This window comes from Malaclemys terrapin, chromosome 6 (assembly GCF_027887155.1).
Source record: "Malaclemys terrapin pileata isolate rMalTer1 chromosome 6, rMalTer1.hap1, whole genome shotgun sequence".
In the NCBI taxonomy this organism is placed as follows: domain Eukaryota; kingdom Metazoa; phylum Chordata; order Testudines; family Emydidae; genus Malaclemys; species Malaclemys terrapin.
This window is the reverse complement of record NC_071510.1, coordinates 12,805,382-12,826,012: the sequence shown is the minus strand read 5'-3', so window position 1 is coordinate 12,826,012 and position 20,631 is coordinate 12,805,382. Positions and strand designations below refer to the sequence as shown.

General features: G+C 39.6%; 1 long non-coding RNA gene across 1 annotated transcript in view; it reads left to right on the top strand.

Annotated features, from left to right (window-relative positions):
- LOC128839756 (uncharacterized) overlaps nucleotides 1–20,631 on the top strand; it is a 75,980-nt gene that overhangs the window by 50,899 nt on the left and 4,450 nt on the right. The window contains exon 2 of the long non-coding RNA XR_008445523.1: nucleotides 15,751–15,809. This is a non-coding gene — a long non-coding RNA (uncharacterized LOC128839756). The remainder of the gene's footprint in view (nucleotides 1–15,750; nucleotides 15,810–20,631) is intronic.

Below are 20,631 nucleotides of genomic sequence, written 5' to 3'. Positions count from 1 at the left end.
ATTTGCACAAAACTAGCAGGAATTTTGCCAAGAGTTATGGAAATTTCACAATGAGTCAAAGTTATTTGTGTAAATCTGCGGTAAATAGTCATGAAATCAAAATACCTGAGCACCAGTGTCTACCGTACCTATCCATCTCTCATACATGTCTTAAACTTCCCCCGGTTCATTTTAATTTTTTATCAGCAGTAAATGAGATGCATTTTAATGAAGTTTAATCTGTTTAAGTGAATTATGAATTTTGTGGCTCAGGTCAATGGGTTGACATGCATGGCTCTATGAGTAAATGGAAGCTTTAGAGAAACAATGTATTATTTATTATGTTCTCAGTGGTGCTGGTGAACTGATAATTATATTACTGCCAAGGCTGGATTAAAAATAAAGTATACAGTACTTGGATCATTAAGAAAAAATCAGCACTGTATCTTGTTTTTCACCTAACTAAAGATTCAAAATTGCTGTCCTTGTAAATATCACGACAGATGCATGAGATCTTAAAAAAAGAGACCAACAACAACCAAGAGCTGCTCAAAGCAGAAGCTGTTAATGGAGCAATGTTAATTTACAACTGCTAAAGATTTAACCTATTACATCTTTTGCTAGAGGTTACTTGTCTAGGACAATCCTGAAGTGCTGGGAAGTAAAAGGCCTCCAGATTAAATGTCAGTCATCCTTTATATGTACATTGTTCCTAAACAGACCAAGAGGTATGAGGCTTTTTCATCTTTAAGTTGGTAAAAGGTTAGAAGCTGGGTTCGGCCTCTTCCATAGTAGCATTCATTGGAGAGCCATCAAAGAATGAAGATTAAAGATGGAAGGAATGTCTATTTGGAAATGATCATCTATCCTGATAATAAATCTGGTGAAAATGGACAGATCAAAATGCAGTCTGGAATTTCAGAGTTAAGGTGATGGTTAGAAAAAAAATGTTTAATAATCTAAGTGGATCGAATGGGTAAAAAAAAAAATAAAACAACAACCCACTTGGATTAGGTTAAATTTACATTCAGCTAAATTACCAAAAAAAGGTTTCTTAAATTGTGCTGCATGGGAGCAGATGTACCCCATACACGTCTTACTTTTACTCTATGATCTTCTGTCTGGTGGTTCTGCTTTATTATTCTTGATCATTCTTGTCTGCTTTAATACATTTTGGTCCCAGTCCATTAATGCTACTGGAACCATTACATAGGTCACAAGCAATATTTCAGTACATCTGAATAAAGTTTCTTAGTTTTGGAGAGAGCTATATGGAGGACAGAATTTCCATTTTGAGAAGGATTTCAAGTTTCAGAATCTGACATAATTCCAAATGGCATGAAAGCCAAAAATTTCAAAATGCTGTGAAGGATTCTTTTAAAGTCTCATTTGGAATATTTCATTTTGATTTTGACTTCTTAAAATTATAATGTAATACAAAATTGAAATGAAATTAATACTTGTGGCAAAATGAAAAAATCAAAACATTTCATTCAGAATATTTTCAAAACAAGACATTTTGGCCATCACTGCAACTGTGTATTTTTTGTTTTGTTTTGTTATAAAACAAGTTTCTAGGTAAATCCGCCTGATTTTTGTGAAGCATTTCAATGCTGATGGAACTGCATATTCAAATAGAATATGGTTTCAGCAATATTTCTCCAACCTGCTCTCATTTTGAACAATGAAACTCCCTTCCTTAGAGACTGCAGTATGGTCACCCTTCATGTCTCCATAGGCATAGGTTAGAATTATAGTAAGTATGGGCTGAGATGATAGTTTGTAGCTGTGACCAAACCACATGCTGTGTATGCAGGACTCAGATTGCAAAAGAAGGCACCTTAGAGGATCCTGCATAGACACACTTAACTTGACATTTAAATATTTGCAACAGATATTCATGAGCATAAGTGCCAATGTGACTGTCCACTATGATATTTTAATGTACCCCTAAGGTGCTCTTGTTTAAAAGTTGAGCCCGAGTGTCCCACAGCATTCATCTTAGTCTGAACCAATAGGAAAATAGCTGGGGAATATTATCAGGGGCCTTGGATAGCACAAAGCCCTATAAAATTGATTATGAAGCAGAGCACAAAAGTAGGCATTAAAGGGTAGAGACAAATCCCATTGGTGCCCCCTTCCTCTTAAAGTTTGTTTTATTTTGTCTGTCAGTTGAAAAAACATAGAACTAGAACTGAAACGCTGGATAATATCTGGGTTCTAGAAAAGAGATCAACTAGTGGTCAATATAAGAGCTATATAAGTTCCATTAGCAAGGAAGGCAGTAGGGTACAGCGGCGAGCATATGGGACTGGGATTCAGGAAGCCTGGGCTCTATTGTCAACTCTGCCACTGACCTTTTGGATGACATTGGGCAAGTAACTTCGCCTCTATAGGACAGCTGGACCTCAGCAGCCATGATAGGTCGTCCACCAAGGAGGAGGAGAACTCTGATTTCAAATCAATCATGTTAGACCTGGCCAGCCAGTTTGTAAAATGGTGCCAATTACACATTCTCTATGGATTGCTACTGCCAACCCCAACTAATGGGACAAGACAAAGCAAGCATTAGTCCCATTAATAATTATTTTATTTATTATTAATTCAGGTCAAACTCAGTCTAGTAAAGGCCCTCTTTTTATTCTTGCCTAGAACTCTTCTTAACTCAAATCAGCCAAAACTTTATTTTATAAGGTCATGGAAACAGGGTACTGTTTTTGTTTAGAAAAGATAATGCAGCCCAGAGCTGGCTTAGTAGCAGAATATCCTTTCATCCCTTCTCAAATAAATTACACTCATGCCAGTCTGCCAGCATGTCTTTGTGCCTATTCATAAATTGCCCAGATGAGCACATGAGTGCCATCTCTTTTGTAGAAAATGTTTGCAATACCTCTTAGATTATTAATGTTGGATGAATTCAACTACCCAAATACAAGCTGACTGTAAAAATAAAAACTAAGATATGACTTGGGAAAACAATATATTACATTCTGTTAGCTTATTGTTTCTTGAAACAACAAATTCCAGAATGTGTGTGCTGAATAAAGCAGGGGTCCTGTGGAAAAAAATAGCATGATAATTTAATTAATTAATTATATCTCAGAATGCACGTGCATAAGGAAGCCAAATTAAAATTGAATGAACAACTGTTAATCTAGTATTTCCTAACTTTTGAATGCTTGACTATGCAAATGAAAACTTTTTTAACATAACATTGTTTAATACACTAATGTGCGTATATTATACTATATCACTGAGACTTTCAGGTGCTTGTGGTGTGTGTGTGTACACATGTATACTATCACCGGGTGTGTCTACACTGTGTTTTAAAACTCATGGCAGTGAGTCTCCAAGCCGGTGTCTGAGGTACTAAAACAGCAGTGTAGATGTGTCTCGAATTGGAACCCACTCTCTTCCCCAGGCCTCAGAGCCCGAACCCAAAGATTACACAGCTATTTTAGCACAGTAGCACAAGTCTGAGTTGGAGCTCACCGACATGGATTTTAAAATGCAATGTTGATGTACCCTCTGAGGTCAAACCCTCAACTGGTGTAAGTTAGTGTAGCTCCAACTGACTTCAACAGAACTCTATCAATTTGCAACACTTTTAGGATCTGGCCCATTGTATACAGTCAGGAAAGATCATGCAATATGTGGTGGATTTTTGAAACACTGCAAGTCTTTGATATTTGTCCCATAGGCCCGCTGGACTTGTAAAGTGATAGTACAGCAGCCACCCATAAGAACTTACTAATTGTCATATATAACACCCTAAACACTACATAGCTTTATGTCAATATTTGTAGTGTTTAAGGTATTTTACGTAGGAAAGTTCAAGGGTAATGCTACAGATATTAAGGCAACATCATCTATTTAAGGTAAACTTGACGAGTTTTTAAGAGTAGATACTGAAAAATACTCTTAATACTGTACTATTTTGAATATGCTGTGCTGTTCGTTGGCAGAAGTACATAAGGGATCTGTATTTTAACACCATCAGAGGACAGCAATTCCTGAATTGTACATGAGCAGTTAGGACACCAACGCACCAATATCTATCAGACAAAAGGATTAGATGCAGAAAAAAACCCAGTCATTGTAATTGAAGATGGTCTGATTTGGTGCCGCTAGCTTTGGAAAATAAGCCATTGCATTTTGTGCCCTTGTTGTTTCACTCTATAAGAGGCCAAGGACAAAAGTATATAATTCTATAAAAGAGTTGTAGTAGAGGATGGGGCAGTGTGAAGGAGCTTGTACTTCCACTGATGATGCTGCACCTGATGAGAGGATAACAAAGATTTTCACTTCACAGTGATGTCATTCAGGCAGCATTTATGAGTGCTAAATTCACTTCAAAAGCAAAATAAACACATATCCAAATTCGTCTTCAATTTAATTTTAATGTCAATTGGTACTGAAAGAAAATACTCAGCTTATTCACTCACCCACAGCTGGTGCGTCATGTTGGGTTGCAATGGTCATGTTTCATTATACGATAATGGGCAAAATCTGACCCTGAGGCTTCACATCTCTGAATTCAGAAAATCAACAAAAGAAACTACAAGAGCAGAGTACAATATAGTACTGGTAGAAAATTGTCTCTTGCAATTGTGTTTGACAGAGAATTCAATTTTCTACAAGGCAGACTTTTCACAAAAAGTGTCTGCTTTCCTTGGACAATTTTTATTGAAAAACCGAAGTCCGAAAGCTGAAATATTTCTCTTTGGATATGCCACCACCATGCCTCCTAGGAGTTACAGATCAGGTGCAATGTCATCGTTCTTCTCTATAGGCCAAGCTCCCTAGCTGGACTTCGTCTCTTATGTTACACTGTAGCTATGTGAATTCCATGTTGCACTGCTTCCTCTCACCAACAGGAGAGACCGTGGTGTATCATGGGTGATGTAGTCCGATCAGGGAGCCTGGCCCACAGAGGAGAATAGGAGCATGAGGCATCCATACCACAGCTACCATGAGACACTAAGACACAATTTCCAGATTGAAACATTTTGATTTATGATCAAAATATTTCATTTTTTGATGTTTTTTTTTTCCTGAAAATTTGAAATTTTCTATTGGGAAAAAAATTATTTTTCCAGCAAGCTCTAGTAAAGTCCGTTGATACCAATGAAAAGGTGAATATAATAATTATTAATTGAGATAATATTTTGGACCTAATGTGGAGGTATTTGCTCTGTTTTTACTTATTTCTTACTCTGGGAGTGTGTGTGGGGGTGGAGAGGGAACAACACAAACCAGACAATAGTGAAAACTGATTAAGGCCCCAATTTAGCAAATTACTTATTCATATGCTTAACTGGAAGTCGATCCCATTGACTTTAATGAGATTTAGGTAGGTGCCTCAGCTTAAGAAATGTACTTTGCTGAACAGCACAGAGGTACAATTAAGCACATGCAAACCAGCTTTGCAGAACTGAGGCTCACTGACTGGGATGAGAAAATTAAATTGACTATATACAAAGTGTTGCCAAAGGCACAAAGTGCCCAAACTAAAAACTCAAGACAGCGAGACCCCTGCAAGTGCTCTTCCCCACTCCAGCAACACAAAGCAGCCCATCTTAAGAGGTTGTTTATGCTGGGTTTAGAGCTTCTTTGTGTTGCCAAAGCAGCTGGCACATACTGCTGTATCCAACCCCATGTATACTCCCTTATAATCATCTCAGGGGGTATGTAAAGGTTCAGATGAATCAGGTTCTTTTTTCCCCCCAGTTGTATCTGGGTTGATATAAACAACATAACTTGTTAAATATATTATTCAATGTGAACTACGTGGCTGTAGGTGAGGAGGTTGAAGAAAGGAACACTGCTTTGATGTTCAACTGGAGGGTTTTTCAGAGGCCCAAAGTGTTTGAAGAAACAAAATGCAAAAGAAATGACATCTTCCACATCTGTTAATTAAACATGATATTGTCTGCACATTCATAGGCTATGTGACATAAAATAGCTCATAAAATAAGGGGCAATGTAGTATAATTGTACAATGCAGCAACAATGGTAGAGAGAGGCCATAAATTAAATACTGAAAATCATAATTTGATTGTACTGTATATGGGGCAGTGACTTTAAAACTGAATTTTAAAAAAAATGCTATATCTTAACTCTGTCTCTCCTACTTTTCTGTGCGGATCCACTGTCAGGGAACTCTAAATTAGCCAGTCATTGCCTGAAGGTTTTCTGCCTTTCTTCATGATATAGAGCCAAATTCTAGTCCCACTGAACCAGCATTTTGCCACTATGTTGAAGGGGTTCCGGATTCAGCCCACAGCAGACACTACTAGTGGTAATAAGATTACCTTGCTTAGGCTCTTTTCAAAAGAGTAGTGGCATTAACTCTACTCCCCTAGATGAATTCTGTTTGGGGGTATTTGTTATGCCTATTAAAACTCCACCTGTAATTTTAATTGCAGAGGGTGCATGCATAGCTTGTAATCATCATCAACCTATCAGTCAGTTTTCTGGCCTGAGGACAGCGTTCTATGGGATCTGCACTGGTTTCCTTTGGTAGCTCCCCTTATAGCAATATCCTATGCTCAAGTGTCAAATAGCTTGGATACCAATGAGTCAACAAAACCACGCAGTCAACTGCAGGCCCTGCAAGGAGTTCATAGGATCATTCCAGCAATACATTGTTCATTACCCATCAAGCATTCTTGTGCTTTGTTCTACATGAGTTCTGGTCTCTCCGCTCTCCTCTTAAACATAGTTGTGAATGGAATTGGTCAGGCATTTTTGCCAAGAGATTTTTGTCATGAAGAACTATTGATTTGTTGAAACTGAGACTTTTTTTGGGGGGGAAAGATTGGTTTTGACACATTTCTTAACTTGAACTTTTTTGAAAAAGCTTAGAAATTGTCAAAATGGGACACGTGACACATAAGAATCCCTTACATTGAGATGATCTGCCCAAGGCTAGCAAATGCCAGCTTTAGGACTGCTTTGCTCTGGGAATGCAATATAAAGCAGCCAGAGTGCAGCTGGGAATTGGGGCCAGTGTATCAGAAGCTTCCACTTCAGTTTAAGGTCGCTTTGAGAAAAAGAGAGAGGTTTGCAGGGCTTATTCTTTTTTCTAAATTGATTTGCCCCATTTCTAATCAGAAATGTAACACAAATTGGGACCAGAGACAGTCTAGTTGTGAACGTGGATTTCACCCCCCACTCCTTATTAGTCCACCATCTGCTGAGACATTGAAATGAAAATGTAAGATGGGGGGGAGGAGGGGGAAACAAACCAAACCCATGCAAGAAATATTACTATTTAAAAGCATGAATGTAGCACATTGCTGAGGGAATAAGATTAAGATGCTCAGTTTAGATTTGTGTTTTTGCTTCCATCTTTAATATTATTTTTCTGCTTGGTAAATTGTGTTATTTGTGTTGTCAGTGTCAGAAAGACAACCGTTAAAGATTTATTATTGCCAGTTTGCATTTGTGGGATTTTTAATAAACTGCAACTTACACAGATTGTATTAGCATGAACAGAAATTAATATTTTATACGTACATGTAAAGAAAATAAATCACCTTTTAAAATAGGCTAGAGGTAAATCAGGATATTAGTGGCAGCTACTGCTCAGACCAAAGTCTGGCATTCTCATGCACCAATCTTTACTCTACCTTGCCTCTTCCTGTCTACCTTTCCTACCACGATCTCTCTGGCCCCATGTCGTCCTCTTTTTCTCCTCCCTATAGGACTCAGCCTACAAACGTTACACTCAATAGAAAAATCCCCACTGAGTTAATAGGTTAGTAAGTCCTTCTCTAACCATTCCTTGTCTTTCCACTGCGGCATTTTGCTTATGCTTCAGGGAGAAGAGTTTGGTGTCCAAACTGTTGGGCTAATCCTCCACTATTGAAATCCATGGAAGTTGTGCAATTGAATTCAGTGGGTGCAGGATTAAGCCAGCACACGGAAAAAGCTCCATTAACTTCCATGGAGTTACTGCTTATTTGCACCAGTGTGAGAGGAAAATATGGTACGTAATTGATCTTTTCAGTGGAGGCTTGTCACTTAATTTCTGTAGTCTCCTTCGAAAATCAAAGACTCAAACTGTATAAAGTTATTTCAGTTTGTAGTGAAGGCTAATGCACTTCATTGTTTTCAACACACCATTAACTACTCTCCAGTACTTGCATGCTACAAAATCCGGACATTTTTAAAAGCGCTATTCAGTGTTATGAATTTCTTTTTGAGGAAGGATAAATATAATTCTTCCAGCTTGCAAATATTGGTACCATTTCTTCTTTTGGGACAAGGTGAGCTTTACAAGCAGCATATGCAGCTAAATTCATGTCCTTTGCTTAGGCACAGGCATGTTCTATGTACCATGTTGGCATTTTAAATTTACCAAAGATCAGTTCTTGGAGGCCTGCACTTTAAAATGGGAGACAAACAATATTGAATTTGAAATACTGTGTACACTTTTGTAATGATTTATTACATGTCTGTATTTCAACATGTGATGTATTGTAGGTAAATACTCTGAATACCAAGAGCCTAGCAATACACCATCTGTTGCTGTGTGTCCAAAGAGTAAATATTATCCCAAATTTTAAGTACTAGACATTTTCAATCTAGATCCTGCTGTTTTATTTTTTTTTAAATGTCCCCAAACTCCTCTCTGGGATATTGATTTGTGCTTAGTGGTCTTGATTCTTGGCCGTAACAGCATCACATGATACTGCTTAGGAGGATGACACAAAGCTTGCCTTTTGTCCCCTCAATTCTTGGCCTTCTGTGCTCTGTGATGGCTCCCAGCATAATTTGGGACAGACTGACGGGGGCTCTACTTTGCATGGATACCAGTAGGGACCTCTCTGGCAGCTGGGAATCATCCCTAAGGAGTTACTGCCTCCTTAGCCATGATCCTAACTGCACGGAGATGTAGTGGCACAGGAACTGCTCTTCTTGCTCTACACCTGAGATTCCCCTCACTAGAAAAGGGACCCTCCTTCTGTGTCCTCTTAAGCTCTATATTTATGCCCAGAATCAGCTGGTGAGGAGGGTCAAAACAGCCATGCCACAACAGAGAATCAAGCTATTTCTGTTTTTCTTTTCTAACTACCAGCCAGTGGTCTTTTTTTCCCCTAACTTTTCTCTCCTACAAAGGCTTATTATCAAGTGTAGTAAACACTTCCAACCCATTGAAATAAATGCCAGGCTTTGCACTGACTTTCAAGGGACCACAGCCTGAGGTTAATAGCATTTGCAGGTCTGGCCCCCTATATATTCTTTGACTATCTTCTGTTGGAAAAGAACTAGCCAGGGCCGGTTCCAGCTTTTTTGCCACCTGAAGCGGCGAAGCGGAAAAAAAAAAAAAAAAGAGAAAGCCGATCAGCGGCACATCGGTGGCAGCTCAATTGCACCGCTTCCTTCAGCGGCGGGAATTCGGCGGCGGGTCCTTTGCTCCCTCTCTTCCTCTTCAGCGGCAGCTCAAAGAGGAAGAGAGGGACTGAGAGACCCGCCGCCGAATTGCTGCCGAGGACCCAGATGTGCCGCCCCTTTCCATTGGCTGCCCCAATCACCTGCTTCCTTCACTGGTGCCTGGAGCTGGCCCTGGAACTAGCAAATTATTTGCAAAAAGTTACCCCCAGAAAGCTTTAATAAAATAATATGCATGTATCTCTGAATGATACCGCCAAAAATGTACCATTTGAAATGACATTTTGACTGACCAAAAATAAATTTTTTCCTCAAAAATTTCCTCATCACCTTTCAGTGCAGACATTTTGCATGCTTGTTCTTTGTCCAAAGGCAAATTTTGCTGTTGGTTGAAAATTTAAAGAAAATCCTTTCCCTATTTTTGAGTTTGTGTTAGGCAAACAGACATTATTCCATCTGTAGAATAATATCAGCACATTTCCTATTCATACAATTAACATACAAACAGGCAGGTTTTGGGACTTGAATATTGACATGTAAACAGTATTGGGCCCAACAGAAATAGGGCCTTGACAAATGGCCTATGTCGCCATTGCCTTGCACCCTGTGTGGTCAATAATCATGTGCTACAGCCTGTTTCAGTTTCCACTGATTTCAGCGGGAGCTAGATCAGGGCCTTACAATAGCATGAGTGCAAAGTGGACATAAAATGCTACCTGGTGAGGTTTTATGTTGACTTTGCACAGGTGCAAACGGCTGCACAAAGTGCAAGGCAGTGAAGAATCAGGCCTTGTCTCCATTAGAGGTGTTTGAGAAAGAGGGCAGGAAGCTCACTTGCGTGAGCTACTCCCCAGGTAATCTCAGTGCTTCCCAACCAGACTATCCTCTGTGCAGTTTGAAATCTAACTTGATATCTTTTTTTCATGAGATTACAAGTTTGGTTGATAAAAGTAATAGTATTGAGGTAATATACTTAGTAAGGTGTTTGACTTGGTACCACGTGACATTCTGATTAAAACACTAAGAACAGTATAAAATTAACACGGCACACATTTAATGGATTAAAAGCTGGCTGACAAGTAGGTCTAATAATGTAATTGTAAATGAGGAACCATCATCAAGTAGGTGTGTTCCTGGTGGGGTCACGTGGAGATCGGTTCTTGGCCCTACACTATGTAATATTTTTATCAATGGAAGAAAACATAAAATCATCACCGATAAAGCTTTCAGATGACACAAAAATTGGGGGAATGGTAAATAATGAAGAGGATAGGTCACCGTTATAGTACAATCTGGATCAGTTGGTAAGCTAGGCACAAATGAACAATATGATCTTTAATATGGCTAAGTGCAAATGTGTACATCTAGAAGCAAAGAAAGTAGTCTATACTTACAGGACTGGGGATTGTAGCCTGGGAAGCATTGACTCTGGAAAAGATCTGGTGGTCATGGTGGATAATCAGCTGAACATGAGTTCCCAATGCGATGCTGTGGACAAAAGGTCTAACACGATCCTTGGACACATAAACAGGGAAATCTTGAATAGGAGTAGAGAGGATATTTTACATCTATATTTGGCACTGGTGCAATCACTGCTAGAATACTTTGCCCAGTTCTGGTGTTCACAATTCAAGAGGGATGTTGATAAATTGGAGAGGGTTCAGTGAAGAGCCATGAGAATGATTAGAGGATTAGAAAACCTGCCTTATAGCAAGAGACTCCAGGAGCTAAATCTATTTAACTTTACAAAGAGAAGGCCAAGGAGTGACTTGATTACAGTCCATAAATATCTACATGGGCAACAAATATTTAATAATGGGCTCTTCAATCTAGCAGAGACAAGTATAACACACTTCAATGGTTGGAAGTTGAAGCTTGACAAATTCAGATTGAGAATAAGGTACATTTTTAACATTGAGGTAATTAACCACTGGAGTAAGTTACCAAGACTTGTGGTGGATTTTCCATGACTGGTAATTTTAAAATCACGATTAGATGTTTATGCTCTAGATATTTTTTTTATGAAGTTTTTGTCCTATGTTACAGAGGAGATCTGGCTAGATGATTACAAGTTATATCAGAAGAGAACTTGGCCTGAAAACCAGAAGTTCACCAGAATAAACTTTTTGAACTTATAGGGAATTAATAGATTTGATATTCAAATAGACAAATCTTGCAGTGACTCATCTGAAAGTCAACATTTATTAGCTATTATTAGCATTAAAATAACGTTATCTTTATTGTGAAATGAATAATTATTTCATGTAACAAATAATGTGGACTGCTTTTAGCTGGTTGTGAAACATTTTTAAATAGTAACAGACAACACGATTTTTGTGAGGTCACTAGCAAAACTTATAGATTCAGCTGAAGATATAAAAAAGATTCATTATACTTTAAAGGGCTTTCTAACATTTTCATTTATATGTAGATGTACTAGCTTAATTCCAATAATTAATAACATACACTAGTCTCTGTTACAGTTATTATTGTTAGCATAGTCAAGAGCTAATAATGTATGCAAATGTAAGGATAAAACAACAATAAATGCTTTTAGTTAGCCTCTAACACTTAGAGATAATGGGATAAATAATCCATAGTGGATAAGTTCTGAGAGAGCAGGTCTTTGACATGAAAATGCTTGTTGCTAAGGAAACTTGTTATATTTTGCATAGCAAATATGTTTTGGATGAATACTGCTTGTATAGTCTTTGAAGGGTGTATCTCCCTAAGGCCTTTTGACTGCAACTTTAATTTAATTTGAACTCTTCACCTGGCCTTGGATATTGCTTATGGAAGAATCTCAGTCAAACTTAGGGCATCTCTACACAGAGACTTAGTCTGTGGCAAAATTAAGTCTACAGCACACCAGTTTGTCTGGTACTAAAGCTCCATTATGTGTTTCGATGAAGTGTTGCTGGGATTATAGACTCCATGTAACACACAGGAACTTGAATTCATCCAAAACTCTAAAAGAGAAATTCTGGTTGGTCCTTCCACATTATGGGTTGAGTTGGCAGCATCCCCAAGAGTTAAGGTTGCCCAATATTTTCCATTATAACACCAACCACAACTGGTTAAATTAATGGATCCTCCATTTTTTAGGTCACGGGGAATTCTAGCAGCAGCTGAGAGGTCTGCAGTTATAATGTAATTCAACATGAATCCTCAGGATCTGCCTGTGAAAGCTAAGTACCCTCCCCTGCTTCTATTACTCCTGTTCCTGACAGGAATGATTGCAAGGGCAGTGAGTGGTATGGAAGGCCTCTCACTGACAGGAATATGGGCACATTATGCTGCTATGAAAGCAGCATTAATTTGCTGTCGTTTTGGAGCTAAAACCATTTTTTCCAAGCCAGTTGGCACATTATTGGAAGATTGGGGTCACTTTACTAAGACTGCAAACTCTTTGGGACAAGGATTGTCTCTGCCTTCGTTCATGTACAATGTCCAGCACGGTATGGCCCAGATCCCTGATTTGGGCCCTCTACTGGCTACTTCAATTCAAATGATATTACTGATGGTGACAATAAAATAGAGTTAACAGGAATATTTGAAGGTGAGCAAAAATTAGCTAAATTTCATGTGGTCATAGAATTTTGTTTGAGGGAACTTTTACAAAAAGTCTAATGTTAGTAGAGTTAAAGTAAGGTAGCACACAGAGGCCCCAGTCAGGATCAGGAATTCATTGGGCTAGGTGAGGTACAAGGACAAGAGTTCCCAATGTGATGCTGTGGCCAAAAGGTCTAACACGATTCTTTTTAATAAGCATCATCAGTATGAAAGCATGTCCTCTGGAATGGTGACCGAAGCACGAAGGGGCATACAAATATTTAGCATGTCTGGCATGTAAATACCTTGTGACACCTGGTACAAAAGTGTTCTCACTTTCAGGTGACATTGTAAATAAGAAGCAGGCAGCAGTATCTCCCACACTTGTTTGTCTTAGCGACTGGCAGAATAAGAAGTAGGACTGAGTGGACTTGTAGGTTCTAAAGTTTTACATTGTTTTGGTTTTGAGTGCAGTTATGTAACCAAAAAAATCTGCATTTGTAAGTTACATTTTCACGATAAAGAGATTGCACTTCAGTACTTGTATGAGGTGAATTGATAAATACAATTTCTTTTATCATTTTTACAGTGCATATATTTGTAATCAAAACTAATAATATAAAGTGAGCGCTGTGCATTTTGTATTCTGTGAACATGTAGAAAAACATCCAAAATATTTAATAAATTCCAGTTGGTATTCTATTATAAGTGTGATTAATCACGATTAATTTTTTGAGTTAATCGCATGAGTTAACTGTGATTAATTGACAGTCCTAATTTTTTATATAGCTTCTTCACTGTAGACTGTATCTATGGCCTTTTTCAAAATGAATGAAGAAAACAAAAATTATTTATGACCACAGAAAGAGTTCTATATAGCTTCTGCCACTTTTAATTTCAAAGAGGCTGAGCAAAATAACTAAATCGGTCACAGCACACATCGAATGTTACCGGTCCAGCAATCAACTGATTTAAATTCAGCTGTAAAATGCCTTAGTTAAGCATATCAAGGAAACTGTATCATCATTTGCACATCTATCAGGCCTTTTATCCAGGAAATTAAATGCTTTTCAATAACTGTTCAACCTGCACTGAGGTTCACTACCAATAGTTTTAAGTGACCTCTTTAAAATATTGCTGAGGTTAGCCGTACAATGTTGTTTGACCTTTCGTTAAAGATAACCGCTACTAGGTAATCAATTTGACATGTTTCATTTTATTAATGAAGGAAGCCTTAGTATTAGGTATGCATTGTCTTGTTCATTTAACTAACTGATACACTGAGGTTAGGTGGGCTAGTTCTAGGCAGGTTTGCCGGAAGGAGTACATTTCCCAGTGTTTTGTCCAGAATGCATTTAAAGACTAACCGGTAGGGCTTCCACCACTTCCTTTGAATTTTCCTTTTCTTATCATCCTATTTCTTCTATTGTAGTTACTTCTGCTTAGACCACCAAGAAAGCTCCCAGCCCACATCTTTGTTACTCTTCTCTGAACTCACTCCAGTTTGTCTACTGAATCTTTCTGGCCCTGAGGTTCCAAGAACTCCATACAGTTTTTTGGGGAGCCAGGACTTGGTGTAAATTATCATAGTTCTATGGAAGCTAATGTAGCTATGTCAATTTATACTAGCTGAGGATCTGGCCCTAGATATGGTCTCATCCGTGCTGTAAGAAAAGGGTGATGGGCTTTCTAGTACATTATGTACTGCCTCTCCCTCTACAGCCCCACATTTGCCCAATGCTTCCTTTACACAGATTTCATCTGAGCTTTTCAGAGGCGCCCAAATTCCAGGGATCCTTCCTTAAATCCAAGACTTCAGGTATAGGAAACTTTCCAGTCACTGAATTTCCTCTCACTCTTCCCCACCTTTATGTGGAAGTGGCATGTTGATTAAATGTTGTCCTGGTGGAATGTATTGGTCAGCTTGCGAGAAGCATACTAAAACGTGGATTTCTAGTCTAGTCTAACAGCCAAAACTCCTTCTTACAAGCCTGTGTAAAGCAGAATTCTGATCCTTACCTACAAATGACTTTGGTGTTTTATTTTCATTTCCCTTTGCTATATTTTTCACTGCAGTGGTGAGCCCATGAAGGTGGCCTGTAAAATTGTTGTCACTGTTGTTGCCAGATTGCTGTTCAAGTCCTAGTTTTCCTAGTCCTCACTCCATGACACCTAGGTAGCTTGTTGATGCTACTCTGACAAATGAACAGATAAAAGCAATGCATTGAGATTCCTGATGGAGCTTCCCCATAGAGCAGGACAGAAGAGATGGTGACTGATAGCAATGGCATAAATAGAATAATGTGCAAATAATGGATTTTTTTGGCTCACTGGCAATTCAAAAAAAAATGGGGACAAAAAAATTATTTCAGGTTGAACCTGGCTCGGGGAGGGGCTGGGTCAGAACGGGGCTGGGTAGCACTCCCTCCCTCCTCCCCCATAGGGCCTGCCCCAGGCCCTACCATGCCCCCCTGAACATTATTCCGTGCCCCCTTAGGGGTGTGTGTCCCATGTTTAGGGACCACTGAGCTAGAGTGAGTAACGTCAGCATAGATCTTTACCCATCACAAGGGGACGATTATCAACCAATGTGCAGAGTGCAGTTGCTGTGCTGTACCCAGTTTGGTACTTATCGACAAGCTGCTTAGCTTCTTGCTAGCAGTCAGCAGGCACATCTGGTTCAATATGCCCTAGTCTGTAATTTTCTTCTTGCAAGTCTATGACTCTCAAGCTGCCGTATTTCTCTCTCCTCCTCCTACATAGAGCACTCAATGTTAATGAGTTTTAAAGCTTTCTTTTCTGTCTGATTTCCATTTGCAGCCCTGCACAGACTGAGGATTTCGGTGTTTACAGCATTGCCCATCTATCTGTCCCACAAGGTAAGACGAGGGAAATTGGACTGTTCTCCTACTGGGATTATGATTGTTGCAAAAATCCAGAGGGCATGTGCTTGCCTCGACGTGGAATTTCCATGGGAGAAATTATTCAATTTGCTGTACGTTGGTGCATCTCATCAAAATCCAGTTTGGCGGGGAAAAGAATAAGGAACCATCTACTGCCATGTCGCAGGGCTGGTTGGCTGGCTGAGTCAACCCTTCCCTAGTGCCCCTTGTGAAAGCTTAAGCAAAGTAACTCCAAACAGGAAAAAAAGCAAAATAACTATTAAAGGAATACGTTTAACAATAAATCAGCATCTCTTCCTCTTTACAGGCCTAATAGGGCCGCATTGCCAATGAAACATGCTCAAGCGATGGTATTCTATCCCTTCTAGCCCCTGGATAACTCTAATAGTTGTGGTATTTCAAACAAATCATTTATGGATTAGGCTGTGCCCTTATCTGTCTTGGCTGAGCAGGGGCGTATAGGGTATGAGACCCACTCCCCAACTCCCTCATTCAGCCTACGCCGCTCTTGGATCTAGGTCTGATGTGATGCCCTTGGTATTCAGGTATTGCTAAAATGTGAGCAAATGGATAGAGAGGAGTCGGGAGGGCCCAGAGCCTTGGCTTTTTACCCACCCTAGTTACCAACCAGTACCAATCAGCTACTTACTTCCCCTACCTAGAGAAAAAAGGAAGGGTCTGAGCCTGAGTTGCTTTCTAGAGTTCGCTTGGGATATAGGAACTGATGAAGAGTCCTTTCCTCAGGGTGTTACAAAGGCTTAGGCCCGGCCTACACGAGGAAATTCGGTCAGTAGACTTAGGTTGTGTCTTCACTGAAAGGCCGCAGTGGCGCAGCTGCAGCGGTGCCGCATTTTAAGTGTAGGGCCAGATTCTGACACCCTGACTCTCAGTGAACAATACGCGACTCCACTAATGTTTTTATTCATTACTAATTCTGAGCAACGTTCTGGATCAGTTTAGGCTTTTTTCCCCCTAACTGATTCACTCCTCCCTAACATGAAGCCAAATTTCACATAGAAAGCAGATTTCGAGGCATGAGTAGAAAAGATTCCTTTGGCAAAAAAATCTGGAGCACATATTTATAGATTTTGAAGGTGAGATGAAACCATTGTGATCACCTAGTCTGTCCTCATACAGAGCACAGGCCATGGACTTTCACCCAGGGAGTCCTGCATCGAGCACAATAACTTGTGGTTGTATTAGAGCAGTCGCTTACAAAAGCATCCAGTTGTGTAGACATCCAACCCAACATAGGTACGGTTAATCCATTATATACAAACAGTGTTTAGCTTGTATTACTTAAAAACCAGCTTAAAAACCAGCTGCAGGAAAATGGATCGATTCCCTTATCAGAGAATTTCCTCCTAATTAAAATCTAAAACAAACACACACAAAAGACAATTAGTAGTGTGTTCTAAATGAGCCTTTTGGCTGCTGCTCCTCCATTTTAGCCTATGTGTACTGCCAATGTTTTCCCAAGAGTCTGTTGAAATGAATGGAATATTAGGATGTACTGTTCGTTGTAGATTTACAAGCACAGCAGATGTGTTGTACCTTAATGTAAGTGCTCCATGTTCAGATGCAAGCGACAGTTAATGCAGAATGGTGTTGGATAATGGTTAATGTCGAATTGGTAAATACCTCTTTTTTAAAATAACCGCAGGGCTGTTGTCCGTTGGCACTAAACTATTGGTCACAAATTTGTGTAAAGAGTAGAAGATGCTTTAATAAAACAAATCTGTCGTCACAGAAGATGACTAGAACCCCACCTGTAGCAAAGAAAGAAACAGGGTTAGCTGGTTAAAATGAATCCATAAATTATAAAAAATAGAGGTTGGGCTTTTCAATCAGGCCTAAGAGTTAGGTGCCCAACTCCTCTTGAAAGTCAAAGGGAATTTGACATCAGACTCCCTTAGGCATATTGGAAAATTCCAGCCAGAATATTTATGTGTTCGGTCATCTCTGGTTCCAAATGGTTGGAAAGGATAGGTGGGAATGAGCATGTTAGTTAGGGTCGGTAATTGTGAACTATGATTAAAGTAAGAGCAAGCTGAAAGGATGTATTGAATACAATTGAAGCACAGTGCTCACACTTTGGGGCCCGTGTTGTTTTTTTTCCCCTTTACCAGTGGAGTTTTGTCCGTGTTTCTCATGCTGTATGGCTAAGGGGATAGGAGATTTTTGGTTGTGTGTGCTTTTCCTCAGTACATGTGTTTTGAGTTCTATACCGCCCTATTCAGTGATGCTGAAGGCCTGATCAACTGGCTTCATTGGACGCAGCTCATCAGCTCTTTAACTTCAATGGAGCTGCGGATCTGGCCCTGTTATGTATGTTTATGGGAAGGGGAACGGGCTGAGCCAGTAACCTCACAGGGTACATCTACACAGCGAGCAGCAGCGCAGCGGTGCGTCTCAGAGCCTGGGTCGACAGACTCCGGCTCGCACTATAATGCTAAAACCAGACATTGCAGCTTAGGCTCTCAAGCCCACCCACCATCCCTAGGCTTCAAAGCCTGAGCCTCAATGTCCACACCACTATTTTTAGTGCCGAAGCATTAGCCTAAGTCTGTCAACCTGGGCTCTGAGACTTGTAAGTGCCCCAGCTGTGTAGACTTGTGGTATCACATCCACCCAACTAGTTCAAGAGGCTTGTGCCTTGACATGCCAAAGCTGCTAAACTAATGACCTCTCAGAAGCTTGTGTCCTGACCCAGTGGGATAGCGGTGCTGAGCCATTGGGCCCACTCTAATTGCTTTGCATTTGGATACTGGAATTATGGGGCCATATTTACTTGACGGAACTATGAGTAAGGGTTGCAGCATTGTGCCCTTCATAAGTAAGGCCCTGCCTGCACACAGAAGTTGCACTGTTTTAAATTAATTATTTTAAGGGAGTTAGTTAAACAGATGTAGACCCTGTACATAGTTGTTTTTATTAATTATTAGTATTTGTATGATTTCAGTCCAAGTGTGACTTAGTTCAGTTCAATTCATGCACCATCCTAATCAATTTAAGCTAAATAATATAAACAAGGAATAGCTCAGTGGTTTGAGCGTTGGCCTGCAAAACCCAGGGGTGTAAGTTCAATCCTTGATGGGGGCCATTTAGGGATCCAAGGCAAAAATCTGTCTGGGGCCTGACCTTGCTTTGAGCAGGGGGTTGGATTAGATGACCTCCTGAGGTCCCTTCCAACCCTGAGAATCTATGAGATTACAGAAACTCAGAATGCTGTGGTTGAGATGAATGCCACACTATCTTTATATCCCCTTTATACAGACTCTTACCAATATGCTCTTCGTCCTGAAAAGTGGCTCTCAATGTTCACAACTAACACCACATATACCAGATTTATATTGTGTTAAGAGAGTCCATCTAGCCTTTTCCACCAGCTTAAGTAAATCCATTTTAAATCTTGCTTTTGGTCAGAGCTTTTTGTGTAAACAAGCCCTAAGTCTAAATTAGTGTAAAGAGGCCAAATTCTGCACTTAGCTAGCCTATGCTGGTATAAATCTAGAGTAATTCCACTGCTCACATTGGAATTAATGTAGATCTACATGTCTAATTGAGAGCAGCTGCTGTCCTAGGGATTTTAAATTGGGGAGTGTCTATCAGAAGGTGCAAGTTAGACCCACTTTGTTTATATCTAGATTTCATTAGGATCACTTAGAAATGGATGGTGTCTATTTGTCCATTTCAAAAGTTCTAGATATCTGTGTCCAGGCGTTTCTATTGTGTTCATTACTGTGTTATCTCAGGGCTAAATACAAAACTAAGGATTACATTAGAGATGTCCAAAAATGTCGTTAATATGGGAAATTATGCCAGAACATGTTTAATTTGAGACTATATTGTGTATTTCCGTGTGTTCGTATTACTGAAATGCTCCTTGTCATTTTGATCGGCCTATTGTCTCCACAGCTGAGGTGGTGTTTGTGCCTCCCTCAAGACTCGGAATACATTTTTTTTCATCTGAAATTTAAGCCTGTTTTTGGCTGGAGAAATCCATTTTCTGTTAGTGGGGTGCACAGTAAAAATTTCCCCAAACTCCACCCTTCTGAAGGGATGCAAGATGCAAAACAAAACGTGAAAACAGATCACTATTCTCAATCAGAGAGCAGTGCGAGGGTCACTACTAGTGACATATTTATTCCCCCAAATAATTCAATTCAAACTATGTACCTGATTATGATCTACTGGTATCTGATGGTAGCATTTAGCCATAAGATCCTGTCTACGTGAGATGAGGAATCATGTTTGCTTAATTAATTTAAAAGACAGGTGTAGATTGGTTCAGGATAAATTGGTCTAAATGTGATTTGATCAGAATATGTGGATGTCCTACTGTGTTTAAACCAAATAAACACAATTCAGCAAACAGTTTTCTACTTTAGACAGGGCATCAAGGCTCATCTAAACTAAAGAACTGCATCGTTTCAATGTTAAACAGTCCAACTAATTGGTTATAGCTATTTGCCCCAAATTAATCCTGAGTATCCTCACTAACTTGCTTGTATTGTGTACGTCGGTCCAGTATGTTCATACACGTTTCCCTCCAACTGTTGCAGTACCTTTGAAAGGGATTGAGGGACCAAACATGTATCCTGGGAGACCGGATCTATATCCCCAAATCGTTTAGGAATCACTGCCTCTCTCTGCATTCAAAATGAACTTTAGCTCAGGGTAGCTGATGGAAATGGGCTCTGTGGGCCAAATTGTGCTCTCACTTATGCCAGAGTAAATCTGAATAACTCCATTCAAGTCAATGAAATGTCTGCCGTATGCACAGAGCTGGAAAAGT